The sequence below is a fragment of the Phodopus roborovskii genome, unplaced genomic scaffold (genome assembly GCF_943737965.1).
Source record: "Phodopus roborovskii unplaced genomic scaffold, PHOROB, whole genome shotgun sequence".
NCBI lineage: Eukaryota > Metazoa > Chordata > Mammalia > Rodentia > Cricetidae > Phodopus > Phodopus roborovskii.
This window is the reverse complement of record NW_026125489.1, coordinates 9,745,849-9,758,557: the sequence shown is the minus strand read 5'-3', so window position 1 is coordinate 9,758,557 and position 12,709 is coordinate 9,745,849.

The window sequence follows — 12,709 nt, the reverse complement described above, 5'->3', positions numbered from 1 at the left end:
ATTGGTTGGTTTCCTACGCAGGCTTAGGGTTCGATTTAGCTCTAATTTCAGGGACAAAGTGTGTTTCTTTGGCACTGGTTTCAGGGTCAGGGTGCATTTCTTTGACTCTGGTTGCAGGGCCAAAGTGTGTTCATTTGGCTCTGCTCAGGGTATGTTTCTTTGGCTGGCCCTTTTCCGTCTACAGTCACCTGAACACAGTTGAGACACCTCAAAGAAAAAAAAAAATGTTTAATTGAGTACATAACTGCATTGTCACTAAAGTAATCAAAATTTGCCAATAAGTTTCTGTTTTATGATAATGTTTTTCAGGACCAGAAACACTCTGCTATCAACCCTGTGTAAATAATTCTTTCCAGATAAACATACTTGGGGCTGGGGCTGCCTGGAATGGGCACTGATCCACCTTGCTACCAGTAATCCCAGCTCAAGACCCAAGTGGTCCAGAAGCTTCCAGAATCTGACATTGAGGAAGGATATGGGAAATGGTTAAATATTGTGAAGCCTAGTGTTTTATAATGAGTAAACAGATACATATAAGCACTTTTCAAAAGGGAACCGTCAGGCTGGTTGTGGGTCTCTGCCCAGGAGTCTTCCTTCCTAGAAGACTCCAGAGCAACGAAAGATGTAAGAAGAAAGTGGACACGCCAGACAGGAAGTCTTGCCAAACTGTCTTCCAAGTAGACAGACTACAGGCAAAGAAAGAGTTTTGACTACACAACCATCCAGGCACTGTTGCTCCAGTTAGCCCTTTAAAAAGAGAAAAGAGAAAGAAAACTACTAAAAGATTAACTTTGGGCAACAAAAGATGATTACACGCAGCTGGTCACAAAGCGCCAGTGACAGACACACTCGCCGGCAAGAAGCAAAGCCGTCCGGCAACAACACCTCTTCCTCCATCTGCTACAGGGTACAGAGCTATGTGGAGCAGGCCACCTTATAGGACTTGAATCCTTCAGATGGGGAGAAGCCAGCCCGTGGTAACTCAGCAAGCTGGAAGACACAGGTATCAAACAGCCAATATGATTAGGCAGGGTACAAGATCAGGACACTAATACGACCAGAGGCCATGGACAGCCCTGAGGATGCACCTCCCGTCCCAAGAAGGGGCATCTTCAGATCTTTGGGGGTTCTCAAAGGTCGTGGTAGAGCTCGATGAGCTGTTTTCAACATTTCAGACAGTATATCACATAGAAATTTTGTACCTCTTTACAAGACCGCACGAGCTGAAATGTGTGTCCCAGCCTTGAGCTGAATAGCAGGAACCGGCAGAAGAGATGTGTAAGAGGAAGTGTGATAATCTTGACTATCAACTTGATGGGGACTTGGTGTCAACTCAGAGACATGGTCCTGGGCTGGCCTGTGACGGCATTCCCAGGAAGGAGGAACTAAGGGAAGATGACCTGTGCTCAGAGTGGGCAACAGGGGAGGTGGAGAAGAAGGCAGTGTGGCCGTCCGCCTCTCTTCTTGTAGGTGGCTGTATCTACTGCTGCAGCATCTTCTTGTAGGTGGCTGTATTTACTGCTGCAGCATCTTCTTGTAGGTGGCTGTATTTACTGCTGCAGCATCTTCTTGTAGGTGGCTATATTTACTGCTGCAGCTGCTGCTTTATCATCTCCTGCCGGCATCACCCTTCAGGTTCTTCAGATTTCTAGCCTGAACTGAAGATCACCCACTCTCCAGGAATCTTCTAGGCCCTCAGCAAAGTGGAAAAGCTGAGGCTTCCAGTTCCATAGATTGTGAAGCTAAAAGGTTCTCAGGCTTCAGTGTGGAGATGGTCGATGCTGGACTACTCAACCCCTATTGTGTAAGCCAGCCTAATGAATCCTCTTCTGTAACACACACACACACACACACACACACACACACACCGAAGTTGGTTCTGTTCTCTAGAAAACTGTGCAAAAATACAGATGGTGGTTTATAGCCTTAATGCATCAAAGAGGAGCAGCATTCTGTTTTTATTTACTTATTTGTATCTGTGTGTGGTACATGCCGGTGTGTGCGCCTGTGGGTGGGTGGTGAGCTTGCCCACATATGTGAACTCATGGACACCAGAGGCAGAAGTCAGGGGCCTTTTAGCAGTCCCTACCATACTTTCACCAAACCTGAAGCTTACCACTTCAAGCTATCCTGGATGGCCAGAAGCCCCGGGAGCCAGCTGTTTCTACCCCACCCACCCACACTGGGGTTACAGACACTGCAGCAGCTGGCTTTAAATGAATGCTGAGGACCCGAACCCAGGTCCTTACACTTGCACAGCAAAACCTTTACCAGCTAAACCGTCTCCTCCATCCCCACATGTTCAAGATACAATTAACTCCAAATACAGAGCACCAAAGCTCTGAGCCTTATTTCTAAGCCCAGCATAGCGGTGCACTCCTCTAGTCCCAGCACACGGGAGGCAGAGACAAGAAGATCTCTGTGAGTTCGAGGCCAGCCTGGTCTACACAGTGAGTTCCAGGACAGCCCGGGCTATGAAAAGAGCCCCTGTATCAAAAAACAAGCAGAGTAATAATCAATTTCAGACAGTCACTGGGATCAAGAGGTAAGGGTTATAATCACTGGAAAATGGAGGTGGGTATGGATGGGTGGTATACGTACTGTTTGCCCAGTTTATTATCTGATAAATTGTTCCACCATTTAAAAAGTCAGAAAACATATTCCCCAATATTAGAATATTATAATTAAAATATAAGTGTTAAAATTTGACTTTTTAAAGATTTTTAAAGACTCAGCACACTCAGAGTCAAGCACCTTTAAATTACATGAGGGGTCGTGAAGTTCAAAACTATCAAAATGTCATGGGGTTAACAAGATACAAACACAAGATTCAAGAAAAAACATCTCTTCCAAAAACATGCATGAAACCTGAGGGATTTTTGCTTTTTTTTTTTTTTTTTTTTTTTTTTTTTTAACATGTGAGACCTAAAATTCTCCATGTTTTTCCTTACAGATGAACATTGTTAGGAAAGGACTGTCACCTGCCTCCCCTTGTCCCCATCCTGCCACCGTGTGTCTAAAGCCATCCGCCTCGACGACAGGGCTCCCAAAAGGCAGGCCCAGCAGCCAGAATTCAGTTCATTCCTTTAGTTATCCCCTGACAACATAACTCAAATGGAAAGGCTTCGGGCAAACGCAACATGAGAGATAATCTCCTCTCGGAGTGGGAGGCCTCCCCAGAGGGTAGCAAAGCTTACCAAAGTTACAGAACTCCATTTGGCAAGCTCAAAGTGCCAGCCCTGGGGCAAGCTGCCATGGGTCATAATGAATGCAGCCACAGACCCGGCCACTGAGGCACCAGACCGGTGTGGGCCTGGTCCTCAACAAGGCCTCTCATTGCAAATTCGTCTTAGCACTTGGAATTTGTCCTCCCAGGAAGCCGTGTGCTATCGTGAGAATTTGGAAGCCCATCAATAGGTAATGGTGAGAAATATGGCACATCTAGTCTCTGGGGTCCTAGACATTCGTTTAGAAGAGCAAGCCTGCAAAACCCTGATATGAAAAAGTGGGTATAGTTTATTTTGTTTTTGTTTTCACCGGGAAAGCATACAGAGTGAGGTTCAAAGTATTGCATTTTTGAAAAACTTCCTCCCATTTTTCCTTTTCTCTTTCTTTTTTCTTTTTCTTTTTTCTTTTGTGTGTGTGTGTGTGTGTGTGTGTGTGTTGTTTTGTTTTGTTTGCTTGCTTTTCAAGACAAGATTTCTCTGCATACCAGTCCTGGCAGTCCTGGAACTCACAGAGATCAGACTGCGTCTGCCTCCTGAGTGCTGGGATTAAAGGCGTCCGCCACAACTGCCCGGCCTCCAATTTCGAATCAGTGCTTTGAAGGTAGTCTCTGTCCTGAGGGGCACACCAACACCCTGATTGTACCCTTCCTGCTACCCTGGGCTTTGCCAAGCTCCCTAAGCTGGCTGCGGTTTGAGTTGGAACCCTGGGCCATCAGCATCGATATGTGCCTCTCGTTTCCAGATTTGGATGAGCCGTCACACTGGAGAGCAGGGCTGCAAATACGAGCTGCCTCACCCCACCACCCCGCAGTGGGAAGAGGCTTGGCCAGTGGGGAATCAGAAGCAGGAGAAAGCTAAGGAAAAGCCCTTCCATCGTCTGTCCTTGGAGAGACCTGCTTTGAAGTAGGATCCCTCCCTGCAGCCAGACACACCTGCTGATCACCTCCAACTTTGCCCCGCCCCTGTAGAGCAGCCAGCACAGCCACATGTCCCTCCCCCCTCCCGTCGCTTCACGCCTTTCTTGCATCATTTCCATCGTCTAGTTCTCCCTCACCAGCCTCACTTGCTTTCCTCAGAGAAAGTGGAACGCAACAATCCTTGCCTCTTGCTCACTCTTCAACCCGGACGAGCCCCGCTAAGATCATGAGCAAACTGAGTATTGAGAATGTGTGTAATGGTGAGTGTTTACACGAGTGTCCACTTGAGCCTTTGTAAGTACATAGAAATGTGAGTGCTTGCCTCTGCTACATTTTTTTTAATGAGCATGCTTTGTTTTGTGTATTTTATCAAGCAGTGACAGCTAAATGCCTTTGCAATAAACCTAGCACAATGGACTTGAGCATATCTCAGGGGAAACTGGTCTCTCAGATGCCTAAACTCTTTGATCTGGGTTTGGCAGTTGATTTTGCACGCTGGAACACACACACACACAGATGCACACTCGTGCCTCTCATGTATGTGTGTACACACCCTTCGTCCTTGCTAGAAACCCAATCTTGTTTGCAGTCATCCTTTTCCTTGCTATCTTGGGAGTGTAACGGACAATTCAAAAACTAACCATGATGGGTTACACAACTCTGGGGATCCCTGCACACTTTAACATACACACAGGTATGTGTGTGTATATGTAATTATATATATATACACATATATAATAATTTCTTGTATCATGTGTCTTGACAGAGATTATGAGATAGTATTCATCTTACTTTCATATTCTCAACTCCTAACATTCATACATAGTAGGATCTCAACAAACATTTCTTGAAATGATTGGTTCATTCATCTTGACCTGCAATTTACGTATTATTTATATTACATGCCTAGCAGGAAGTTAAGTAAAGGATTGTAAAGAAAGCCCAGAAAATATGGCTGGTATCACGTCTTACCCCAAAAGTTTAAGACTATAAAGAAAAGTAACAAGGGACTGGAGAGGTGGCCTAGTGGTTAAGAGCACTTAACTGCTCTTCCAGAGGTCCTGAGTTCAATTCCCAGCAACCACATGGTGGTTCACAGCCATCTGTAATAGGATCTGCCTGCCTCTTGTGTGCATGAAGACAGAGCACGCATATATATGAATGAATAAATCTGAAAGAAATGGAAAGAAGGAAGGAAGGAAGGAAGGAAGGAAGGAAGGAAGGAAGAAAAGAAGGAAGGAAGGAAGGAAACAAATGGAACACCAAACTGGTTAAATCACTACCATGTTATACTGCTCCAAATACGGCAAGTAACTGCTTCAGGAACAGATAGATCCTTCTGGCATCGTATTATGTTTAGATAAGCCAAACACAAGGGAAAGTATAATCTGTTCGTGGAAGAACACAGCTGATGCTTGGAGAGTGCCAACAGAATGTCAAAACTTAGCAAGAGAAGTTGACAAATCAGCAGCAGAGAGTGGCAGATGGGGTGGGATTAAAAGGGACAGTTGCCCCAAAGTGAGGACCCGTGATCTAACTTTCCACATAAGTAGCTTCAAAACTTAGCTTTGAATTACAGCTGTGAGTGAGCAGGCAAATGGCGTTTGTTTATGTAACATGGATTGTCCTGGTACCGTGGATAGGGAAGTAGTCTGCGAGAGGGGACTAGTCTACGAGACAAAGGGTCAGAATAGTTTCATCTACCACAAGATCATTTCTAGAACTAGGGAGGAGTGGGTTATGAGAAGAAAGAGCCACAGATACCAGAAGGAAATGCACTTTAAACCTTAGTTTCGTACTGAGGCCAGCTCTGAAATGCATTCTAGTTCTCTCCGGTTCATTTCATAGTTTATTTAGCAGCTTTCCCTCCCAGCTTTCTTTCTATGCTCTCAGGGGAGTTAGTATGCTCTGTGTGTGGTCAGGTCAACTGAGTCCCGGACTCCTAGGCTAGAACTCATGAATCTAACCTTCTTCTACAGCCACACCACACTCACAATCCTACCGCCCTCCACAAAGACTGTGGGAGCAGCCCACCCATATGTGATCTGACTTAAGGCCCACACCACCGATGGAACCCATAGCTGTCGCTGCTTGGGTGACCAAGAACCTAAGACTAGACTGCTGAGCATCTAGAGCAAAGCCAAGTACACTGTTCTACTAAAAGAATGCAGCAATAAAATGCCTCTCAATAACGTTCTGTTATATTCATAGATCAGATCTTGTTCGGCCATCATCAGAGACGCTTTCTCCTGCAGCAGATGGGAATGCATACAGGGACCCACAGCCAGACACTATGCAGAGAGAGAGACGCCTTGAAACTCTCAACCCTAAATGGTTTGTCTCCATCAAATCCCTCCCCTCAGAGCTCAGCAAACCCAGGCAGAAAGTAAGAGCCGGAGGGATGGAGGACACCAGGGAATCAAGGCCCTCTAAACCAACAGGATTGACATATATGAACTCAGAGTCTGAGGTGCACACACAGGGCCTGCATGGGCCCTTTGAATATATATTATGGCTTCCAGTCTAGTGCTTTTAAGGGGTTCCTGAGTGTGCAAACCAGTGAGTCTCTGTGTCTATATCTATTTCTTCTGCCTTTTTTCTTGGACTCTTTTCCTTCGGTTTCGTTTTGTTTTGTCTTGTACTATTCTAATGTGCTAGTTTTTGTTTTATCTTACTTTATTGTTATCCCTTAAAGGCCTGTTTGTTTTCTGATGAGAGACAGGAGAGGGGAGAGGTGGGAAGAGGGAGAGGGAAGAGAAACCATAAGGAGGATGTATTATATGAGAGAGAGAAAAAAAATCTATTTTCAATGAAAGGAAAAGGGGGAGTTTGAAGGCTTGGGGTGTTAATTTACCTAAACTCGATCTGGAGCCAGGACTTAGACCAGTCCTGCTTTCCCTCCAGCTCCACTTAAGCAAGGAGAGCCCTGGGCAAAGGTCAGAGTTTTGTTTTTTAATTAAAACAACATCAACAACTAAACTTTAGCATGCTTTTTTTCCTTGATGTGCTCTCTTGGTAAAGGTATCCATTTGTATAAATGTATGTTACTCTATACAGAAGTCCTGAGCAGTTGTGTAGTGAAATTTTACTTGCCTGGCAAGCTTCCCAAGGAAAGGTTAAGAAATGTAGTTTTGTTGTTGTTGTTGTTTTGTGTTTTAATATCCTATAAGTGGGCTACTAACATGGCTCAGGAAGTAAGAGCATTTGCTGACAAGTCTAATGACGAAAATTTGATCCCAGAAACCAAAAAAGGTGTTCTGCCATCTTCAGACATGCTAGGGCAGGCACCCTCCTTACACACACACACACGCATACACACACACACACACACACACACACACACACACACACACACACACGAGGGGAGGTACACAAATTAATAAAATGTAAAAATAATTAATCCTTTCAGAAAGCATTATCTCATCTTTTATGTAAGGCTTTATTTACAATTTAAATGTTGTAACATTTTCTTAGCATGTGGGAATACGTTGGCCATTGCTATAAACAGTATCATATTCAGTTTTCACTTAAACCGGTAAAGCAGTGTAGTGTAGAATGTGCTCAGATGCATCCTATGGGGCATCTTACAATGAAGTCGTAATGTGCGAGAGGTGCTGCATTTTTTAATATGTAAAATAGCATTCACTCATTGTGTGAATTTTTAAATGTAGAAAAGTTTACCCGTAACCATCACCTCGCCAGAATTCAATTTACTCATTTGCTGTGTTCCCCAGTGAGACCCTGCAACAGCTCTGAGGGAGCATTCTAGTGTAGTGTTCCTCCGAATGTTTGTATTCTAATAACTCTCACTACGTAGTTGTCAGGGGACATTTGTTTTATGTTTACATTGTTGCTGAGACAGAGGTCCCACTGTGTGACTCTGGCTGGCCTGGAACTTACCGCAGACCAAGCTAAACTCAAACCCACAGAGATCTGTCTGCCTCCGCCTCCAGAGTTCTGGAACTAAAAGGCTGCACCGCCATGGCCTTGTACTTAGTTGCGATCATACTATATATTAAACGTGTTCTATTTTCTATTTGTTATGTAGCATGCATTTCCCCATTCCACTAAAAGCTATTTATAAGCGTAATTTTAAATAACTGCACATTATTACATGGGAGATGTCTTGTTTACAGAAGGGTTCCCAGTCTACAGCCTTTAATAGTTTCCGTCTTCCAAGAATTCATAATGAACAATGGAATGTCCAAACTGAACAATTCCATACTAAAAGTTTCTTTTGGAGGCTCATTTTTTATTTCCATCAGCTAGATTCCCGGCACTGAAATTCTCTTACACCGTTAGAACATATTTAAGGTACTTGTTATGTATTAAAAGTTCGCATTCCAACAGATTCGGCTTACATATCAGCAATAATCACCATCCCTTGCAGACTGGAGGCTTTCAGATAAGAAACAAGGTGTATGTTTGTGTGCGTTTGTTGGTTTCTAGAGAGTTTAGTTATTCCCTATATACTGGCTAACTAGTAACATTTCCTGTACCATAAGTTGCTTTTCCATATAATTTGTAAACAGTAATCATTACAAAAAAAAAAAAAAAAAAAAAAAAAGTCTTTTTAATTTACGAGTTAACTTACGAATTAACTCAGGTCCTCCAGCCAGCCATCCGACACAGGGGGTGGAGTGGGAGGGACCCAAAGCAGCAATGGGGCGGGGCATATATTGAATAGACCAAGGGGAGTGTAGGGGAGGGTGTCTGCTAGTTGCATGCAACAGTCTCAGGATTGGTGCACCTCTGGGCTTGGCAACCTGTCCTGAGTTGATTGGTCAGCTGCAGCTGCAGAAAGGTTGCTAAGCCCTCCCGGGCCAGTTGCTATGTCCTGCATTCCACTATTATCAGCAAAGCACATGCAGAGACCGCCAGCTAACTTCTGATTGGTTCCTTATTATATGGAGAGTATCTGGCTTGCTGGTAACTAGGGCAAGGTCAGAGGCTCAGCACGTGATGCTGAGTCTATGTCTTGCCGGGGTCTTTTCTGCAGCCTGTAATGGCTGCCAGAGCAGGGAGCTGGGTGAAGGGCTGGGCCCTTCACTATAAGAACAAGGTCAAAATTTCTAAGGAAAGAACAGTGCCATTTTGTAACCCCCTGATATGAATTCCCATCCTCATTAAGAACTGGCAAAACCTGGGGGTGAGGTTGGCGAGTGTGAGAGGGGTCTATGATGTGAAATTCCCAAATAATCAATAAAAATATATGTTTAAAAAAAAAAAAAAAGGACTAGCAAAACTCAAAGCCAGGGAGACAGCTACAGTGGACTCTGGGCCTGCTCAGTGTGAGTCACATTCTGGGCTGAATTCCCTGAGTTCCCTCTTTGTGCTATAATGTACAAGCATTTTGAGCCTCCTTTCACAGAAGCAAAAGCAATTCTTGCTACCACCTAAACAGATAGGGAAAGTAGGCTCACAGAGGCCTATGACTCACCCATGGTCACACAGGTAGTAAGGAACCCAACACTGTCTTTTTCAAACACCTCAAGTTCTCTTTGCTAAGCTGATGCTTTTTCCTAAAGCTAGACATCTAAAAATGTAGGAAAAGGAAGAAGCCGATTAAAAACAGCAACCCTCGTGGTCAGGAATGCCTCAGCAGACTGCAGGGACCTCTAGCAGCATCAAAGCGTTCATTTCCTATGCCGGGGCTTTGCTTTTCGATTTTAAAAAGAATTCCCATTTACCCCCAGCCGGGTCCTTTCAGGGTGTCTCATAGCTGAGAGGCTACAGTAGAGTGGGTGAGCATGTGGGCTCCAAGTCCGTCTGTCTGAGGTTTCATAGCCAATACACGAAGTACACAAAGAATATAGCTGCCTGCCCGGAGCAAACTGCTGTCTTCTTTGTCTGCTTCGTGACAGCCTTACGATGATAGCAACCTACTTCTGTCCTCCTTTATCAACGAGGAAAGTGGAGATACACTGACTACAAAGCCGTGGATGCTCTGCAACCCTTTGAAAATGTGATCGCTACCTATAAATATAAACCAAGTGTGAGAATCATGACGCTTCAATGAAATATAAAAAAGTTAAAGGCGATAAGTCATATTTTACATTAAAAAGTCCCAAATCAAGTAACTTTAGACACAAACGATCTTTGGCAACACTGAGCGAATAACAACAAAATGTTGTATGGCTTTTTACATGGCTCCCTTTGTATCCGGGAGTCTTGGAAAACTGCAGAGGGGTGACAGGGAGGAGGGCAGATGACGCAGCCCCACCCTATGTGCTGTTTAAGAACCACTGAGCTTGTTCTTGACTGCTTGAGTGCTTGGCTTCGACGCCGGGTGATTTATTGGGAATTAACATGTGTATTGAACGACATATTATCAATCTACTTTCATTTTAAAGAGGGCATACACTCTGAATATTTTCTCTTAAAAATCAATCTTTCCCGGGAAAGATGGCATCGGAATCCCAGGGGAAATCAATATGATGAAAATGCTTTTGTGAGAACTGCCCTTAAGCAATAAGACACAGGGGGTGGGCCGGGGCAGTCACTCACCTCTCCCCTTCCTTCCCAAATACGAGGAAACCTAGCTAAACCGTGGCCTTGTGGAGGGTCCCAGGGACCTAGGCCAGAGAAGCAGGAAACCAGAAACCAAAGATTGTTGTAACGGTGGAGATCTAGAAAAATGTTACCAGTCAACAGTAACCCAGGGGTGAGGAGCTCAGACAACAGGCAGGGAGTAAAGGGTAAGAAATGCAGACATGTCGGACGATGGAAGGAACAAAGGAACTCATGGAAGACAGACAGACAGACTCATCCACTTCAGAGGTCAAACTACTGAAGAGCCCCTGGGACTGTGGCACCAAGAAATGGCTGATCTAAAGACACTGAACTTAGATGCAGAATATAACTTATATAGAATATAGAATACACACATACACATGCACACACACACACACACATTCATATACCACACACACACATATACCACACACACACATATACCACACACACACACACACACACACACACACACACACACACACACAAAGACAGACTCCCAAAGTCATTATTATTGATTGGTAGAATTTGGGGTTTCTTGCCCTTCCTTTTTATGCTGGTGAACTTTATAGTACAGCCATTTTATCCAAACAATAGCAGCATTTATCAAGAATTAGGATATTTGGAGAAACATAAAGATGCAAAGCCACCACCTGGAATCAAGCTATGAACCTTAGCATGGGCGGCGTGGAGAGTACCGGAATCCTGAGGCTCCAGGGACAACAGTCTCCCTGTCCCTGGTCTCACATGGTCAAAGGGAGGCGGTACCCGGCCTTGGACGCTCCTGACTCTATCTAGCTTCTTGAGAACTGATTCTTCAGTGACAACACGGAATGTGCACAAGAATGAGGTATAATTGCCTGTTATCACCAGTGGTTGTGCCGAGAGGGAAGAGCTCTGGAGCTCACGTCTGAAGCAGACTAGAATCGTTTCCCTCCTAAGTGGACAAAGACCCGTTCCCAACCTTGGGTCCAAATGCGAACCGCTCCATCGGAAAGGCAGTGTACAGTGCACATCCCTTGTGAGCGACCTCGATCCTCTCAGTAATTCCCAGAGGCAACCCCTCCCTCAACCCCACCTCTCATTCCTGGTGGCCCCAAATTGGTTTGGGGCCACTGAAGTTTCATTCCCTGATTGTATTAGATGAATGAGGGGCAAGGTTTCCTTATGTCAAGTCGGGGAAGGGCGATTGTGAGAGGAAAAAACACATTGATTCTAGATGAGAAGCTGTGTCTGAAGACTCACTAGAACAACCCATACTCACATCCCCCCAGAAACTATATCAACCCTCAGGTGCGGTGAGTCGTAGAATCGGTCTAAGTACAACAGATGAATGGATAAAGTGTGTTCTGTCTACACACAATGGAGTTTAATCCAGGCGTAAAGAAGAATGAAATTACATCGTCTTCAGAACAACAAATAGAATTGGAGGTTGCCGTGATAAGCGAAACGATCCAGACCCAGAAAGACAAATGTCACATGTTTCCTCCCATATGTGGAACTTGAGCGCCATGCGTATGTATGTGTGTAGGTGTGTGCATACGGTACACATGTACACACTATATATGACATGAAAGTAAAAGGGGGCGAGAGAGGGTGATGGGGAGTGAGGGCCTTTGCCACAGCGCTGCATGGCAGAAAGACAAGCCAGCTCATGCCAGGGAGAAAGCATAAGGAGGCAGGGCTGCTTCCGTAATTCTGCTAAATGGACAGAGCTTTAAGCTGAGTCCCCATGACTGTTAAGCACATAGATGGATGCTCTCGCCCACTTCTCCACACATCTTCCTCCCACTTTCCACTCTGTGGTTTGCTGTGTCCCCTACACCACAAGCTGTCGACTCACTCCTCGCTGTCAGGGTGCTGGGCGGCAGAGCCCTTCAGAGTGGATTAGTGCAGTCATGAAGGTGTGGGTTTTATCTTATGAAGTGTTTGGTTATTCCCATGATATCCATGCCACTGTTGTGCCAACCCGGTCCCCAGTGCTGGGATTAAAGGCCACCACTGCCCAGCCCGACCCAGTCTCTTTTGTAGGATTGATGGTTACTTTTCTTG